Source organism: Onychostoma macrolepis, chromosome 22, assembly GCF_012432095.1.
Source record: "Onychostoma macrolepis isolate SWU-2019 chromosome 22, ASM1243209v1, whole genome shotgun sequence".
NCBI lineage: Eukaryota > Metazoa > Chordata > Actinopteri > Cypriniformes > Cyprinidae > Onychostoma > Onychostoma macrolepis.
Window position 1 is genome coordinate 27,808,978 of NC_081176.1, and position 6,000 is coordinate 27,814,977.

Consider the following 6,000-nt stretch of genomic DNA (forward strand, 5'->3'; position numbering starts at 1 on the left):
GGTTTGTGAAAGACAAAAGCAACCAATTGTTGATAGGTTATTTATAATTAATAAACTGATCAATCCAAGGACAATAAATTGTGTCACGCGTGGTTGCGTACACAAAGGAGACATCATGAGTTTCAACAAATAAATGGTCTTTATTAGCTAAACAACTACAAACTAAAGAGGGGGTACAGTATACACACAGGACTGAGTGAGTGAATCACAAAACAAAAAGAGCATCAGCAACACTTGTATCATTAAATAGACATTCACTAGGTTACAAAACTAACAGTATCTCACACGACCCCTAGAAGTGCATCAGAAAAGTCCACAATGTGACCACAATCAAACACTGAATTTTCACAATAACATACACTAAATGACAAACACTGCACTCAAAGGCAAACCATATATATGAGAAAGTAAACTGCCAATGCACTGTGTAACATTAACTACAGTAATTGAACCCAAACAGCACAATTAAACAAAATAAACAATAAAATGCCCCAAAATGAAATGCAACCTAAACATCACAAACAAATTCCTCTCTTCATAATGTCCACCATATTATTCATTTTACTAATTTCAGCAAAAAGATCTTAATTTATGGGGGGATGTTAACTTAAGGGCTCATTTTGTGTATGTTTTTGTGTGTGTGTGATCCATGATCCTGACAAAGAGAGGTATGTTGTCTGATTATTCTTATCTGAGTATGTTACACAACATTCAGTGGTGTAGCAAGTCAGCCCATATGCAAAAAATGTGTAAGGCCCTCTAAACGATATGGGCTCGGTTAACGGTTAACTTATTGTTGATTTTTCTGACGTAAATAACGTTACGTGACTATATATTCCTACCTGGTCTCATGGCATTTACCTACCTGGATGCACTTTTTAGCGTGACATGAAATACGTACCAATAAGTACATATCACTGCAGTTTCCAAAATAAATGAACACTTTCACACAAATTTACAGAGTTGCGATTAATAAAGCATATTTTTTTCACAATTACTTGAAGAATATCATGCTATGACTTCAAAACAATATTAATATGCTGGGAGATTTGAAAACTGATGCTTCTGAACGTTAGCATCGCACACATCCAGCTTCATATCTATGGGTTTTCATAGATGATAAGTTTGTTCAGTTGCTCACGGAGTACGGAGACGGACTTAGGAGACGAGAAGCACCAGTTCGAATCTTGTGTAACTACGGTTCGACAAAGCAGTTAAAATCTGCGTAAAAGGAAGTGGATCAGCTAATACGTTTTTATATCAGTTTTGCATTTGTTAACACTATCGGGTAGGTTTAGGGCTGGATTTGGTGTAGGGCATATTTCCAACACGATAGAGCATTGACCTTTAGCGACAGTCCCCGGATATTTGAATTCTGAACCGCCGCAATACATATTTGAAGCAACATAATAAAAAAACAGCAAAAATGTGCCAGGGTTCACATATTGAACCTGTGTTTTAACGCCACTCAGTGGACATTTCTATTTGAAACTGCGGTGAAACGTGCAGCAAGGTACGTAAAACGGTGTCGCACAAAAAGTGCGCAGAGGTACGTATTTTTATGAGACCAGATATATTCGGAAGCTGTTTTAATTACAGTATAAATGCTTGGAAATAATATTTAAAGTGCAATAATTGCATTAAGCTTTGTGCTTTGTTACTTTTATAAGCCTATAACACAAAGTCTCAGCCTTCTGTCAATTTTAAGAATAAATGTGTTTTACGCTCCTTTATTTATAGTGAGATAACTATATTCGCCTCAGTTCAAGCAGCATGTGAATCAATGATATTTTCCTCTAATATTTGCAGCACGAAATAAGCGTGAATAAATATCTGAATGCATTAAAAAAATATATAACAATTTAATACAAATTAATGTCTCATGAAATCGATCAATATGAGTTTCAAAAACATCAATAAGCCTACGTTTTATTGCTGTTTTTCATGTTAAATGTGAAGAATGACAGGTTGGATGTCACCTGTGTCATAGTTGTAATTTTCACATTAACTTCACACAATATAACATGCATCTTTACAGATTACGCAATGAAAGAGTTTTTCATTTTTGATTTAAATTATTTTGTTTTAAAGTAATAATTTATAGCATTATATAAATATATTTATTAAGTCAGTGAGGCAAGTATTTGCTGAGTTTTGGTTCAGTTTTTGTGAAGCTGAAAAAAAAAAATTCTTGAGTTTGTTCACATTTTTGAAAACTGTGCACCCTGATTGTTGAAGGGGCTGAAGACTAGCATGATTAGCATGTCTGAACTTGTACAAACATTTGGTTACAGTATCCATCTGTATAAACACAGAATTAGCGTTCAGCTTCTCCTGGCCATGCAGTGCAATTTATACAAATGCAAACAATTTCTGTCTCTGTACTGAAAAATACTGTAACTAATCTGTAAGGAAACTGTAAAGTTTCCTTCAGTTTCAGTCCTGTTCCAATACAACTGTCAGAAGACCATGAGGTTGGCAAAGGGATGAAAAGACACAGAACTGGGACTGTTAATGTTGATAAATAAAGGCGAGCAAGGATATTTACTTCTCCACTGACATGTAAAAGTGTTTATAAGAGAAAAAGAAAATAAAAACTTGTAAAATCTAGTTTAAACATGCTTTAATTTATCTTTGTCCTTTAACTTCTCTCTATTTTCAGTGTCTCTGTTGGACACCGTTGAGGGTGTTATCGGAGGTTCTGTTGTTTTACCTTGTTCTGCTAGAGAACCTCAGCTTACAACTGAAGACATTACAGTGCATTGGAGATATGGTGACAGATTGATTGTGTATGAGATTATTAATGGTCAAGGCTCTGTGGAAGGACAGGACCCAAAGTACAAGAACAGAGCTGACAGCTTCCATGAGGAGTATCTGAGAGGAAACTTCTCCCTCAAACTCAATAATCCTCAACTCACCAATGCAGGAAAATACCAGTGCTACATCATAGAGGAATCAACAATTCAAACAGTGGAGCTACACATCAAAGGTTTGTGAAAAAAAAGGTTGATTAATTTAAACTCATTTGCTTTTTCATGTGAATTTAGTGACTGCTTTCTGTTTTCATTCTGCTCTGTATTTATTGACCGAATAAGCAGTTTGTCTTGTCAATACAGTATCTATATCAGCTTATAGTGTGTTTCTCTGTGGTGGAATGAGTTTCCAACCTTAACCTGATCTGCTGAGACCCTCACAATCTTCAAAAAAAAATACTGCTGAAGACACTCCTCATCCATTCACCACCAATTGAAATGTGTCTAACATAATATTATACTATTTCAGTTTATAAGTGATTTTAGAAATGACAGTGGAACGATCTGTTTAATATTTCACAATCAGTTTAACTATTTTCATGGAAATCCCTATTAACCTTGACCTCTGTTCTTGTGAGCTGACTAACACTTTCAATTCCCCATTTACTTCTAAGAAATAACTTGTTTGCTGCATTAAAATAAAAATATTATGTATATACGTATGGGCATCAGTTGCATATTCCAAAACAACTTTCATTTGTTATTTCACATATTATTTACGGTTGCTAGTTATCATATCATACAATCATAAATCAGGATTGGAATATCAGAAATATCACAGAATATAAAATAAATAAACAACAAGAAGAAAGAATAAAAGCATTAGCAACACTTGTATCATTAAATAGACATTTGCTAGGTTACACAACTAAAAATATAGCACAACCCCAAGAAGTGTCCCAGGAAAGAACACAACACGACTACAATCACACACTGAAATTTCACAACAAAATACACTAAAAGGCAAAATAAACAACGCACTCAAAGGCAAAACCATATATATGAGAAAGTAAACTGCCATATGCACTGTGTAACATAAATTACATTCAATTAATCCAAAGAGCACAACAAAACAAAATAAACAATAAAATGTCCCAAATGAAATGCAGCCTGAACATCACAAACAAATTCTTCTCTTCAGAAATGTCTACAACACCAAAATAGGCTATAGACTATAAATGATTAATTAGACCTATTTCTGACCAATATACAAGAGCAAAGTTAAAGGCAGCATAAATACACTGCAACACTCAAAAGAGAGAAAAGGAGATGTGTAAAATATTGTCTGAATATGGTAGGAATCATTTCAAAACATAGTTTTTTGAATTCTTCAAAAACAACTAAACAGAATTACATACCGAACTGCCAGTGGAATCTGTTCCTACATGTCAGATCACGCGCACAAACCACTTGTAGGGAAAATGATATCCCCACAGCTAGTCCCTCCCTAGCAACTGTAGTAGGCTACCGTTTACATTCCATATCAGTGGACTTTAGATACATATTAGGGTGAACAAAAAGAAAGGAATATTATGCTTAAAGAAATTCTAATAATTTCTTATTGAAATAGTTATCGAATAAACATTGTGGTCTTTTGTACTATATTAATACTTTACTTTTTTTTTTTTTTTATAAATATGGAATATATATAGCTATTTTGGGATAGACACACATGGGGACACACTTAACTGTATGAATATATTTGCATTAAATGCAGAGGTGGGTAGTCCAGGGGCCAAAGAGTAAAAGTCCTGCCATATGTTTATTCCACCCATAAACTCAGCAGCTGATTACACCAGAGGAGGAAACAAGTCATTCCTTTCAAGTCACAAGCAAGTCTCAAGTCAAATCCCAAGTCCTCAAAGAGTTAAAGTTAATGAGATAATTAAGTGACTAATTAAATGATGATAGGAGGACGATTTAATGTTAATAAAATTAACAGCCTCCCTTCTGGTATATAACCAATCATCATAGAGACGTAAATTATGTGATATTAGTTTGAACGTCTCCTGCTGCGTTGATAATGTACCAAGTACTTATGACGAGTAGCAATATTGAATATTTGGATATAGGCTACAGCAGGCTTAATTAAATATCACAACAGGCAGTTAACACAGACTTAAGAAGGGATGGAAGTTTGCTTCAAGTGAAATTAAATCTTGCTGTATGTGTGTCGTTTTCTGACAAAAAGCAACCAAAAAGCCATTTTAGAGTGGTTAAGCAAATAATAATAATAATAATTGGCAGTGTGCCTCCTCTATTTTAAAACCCACGAGCCGCCACTGAGTCAGTTACTTTGTTTTTCCATTCACTGATGTTGAGAGAAATCAGGAGTAAGCGCAGAGGCGTTGTTTTTGCTGTGCAAATATGATTAATATAGTTCTAGACTAACATGTATTTACTCATCTCACTTGCACAAAAACAGATTCAGTTTTCCTCAAAATGAATAAAAACAGAGAAATTCAAACTCAGAATGACACAAACCTGCACTAATTAAATATGTTAAATAGCACAGATATCCTTTATGTTTTTAATCCCTTTTTATCCCAATTTAACCACACTAATAAGAAAAAGAAATGACCTTGGATAATCATAGTATTTGTGTTTCATTGCTGAAGTAAGAGTGCTGAACTTTCTTCACCTGTGCAATCTAGGTTTGTTTGGTTTGAGATGCGCCCTCTACTGTACACTTCCTTCAGCCGGAGGCTTATTCATTTCACTTTGGTGTGAAGGGCTTTTACATTTGCCAAAGAAAGAACTTTTTATATCAAAACCACACAAGCAAGCCCAGCTCAGATAAAAAAAAATAAAATAACACAAAAGTAATGTAAAAGCATTACTTTCCATAAAGTATAGTAGTGTAGAGTGGTGGGAAACACCCCCGCCTTAAGGACTGTGTACATTTTTTTCTGTAAAACAAAGGTTAAATGTGTTCAGAAAAGTTATCATAGTTTCAGTGACACTGACATAAATTATAAACCAAATATGAAAAACGTCCAGAGTTTTCATGTTATTAGATTTTTAACAAAAATTTAATTTGTACCAAGGGGGTGTTTTACCCCACCTATGGGGCAAAACACCCCCATGGGTGGGGTAAAATGCCCCCCAGTCAAACAAAGCAATTTGCTTTAAACATTTACAGAAAAATCAGAGTACATGAAGTTTTAGCTTATTATTATAATAATAA

General features: G+C 34.3%; 1 long non-coding RNA gene across 1 annotated transcript in view; it reads right to left on the reverse strand.

Moving 5' to 3' along the window:
• Positions 1 to 4,315, reverse strand: part of LOC131530760 (uncharacterized) — a 32,011-nt gene extending 27,696 nt beyond the window's left edge. The window contains exon 1 of the long non-coding RNA XR_009268478.1: positions 4,172 to 4,315. This is a non-coding gene — a long non-coding RNA (uncharacterized LOC131530760). The remainder of the gene's footprint in view (positions 1 to 4,171) is intronic.
• Positions 4,316 to 6,000: the final 1,685 nt, after the last annotated feature.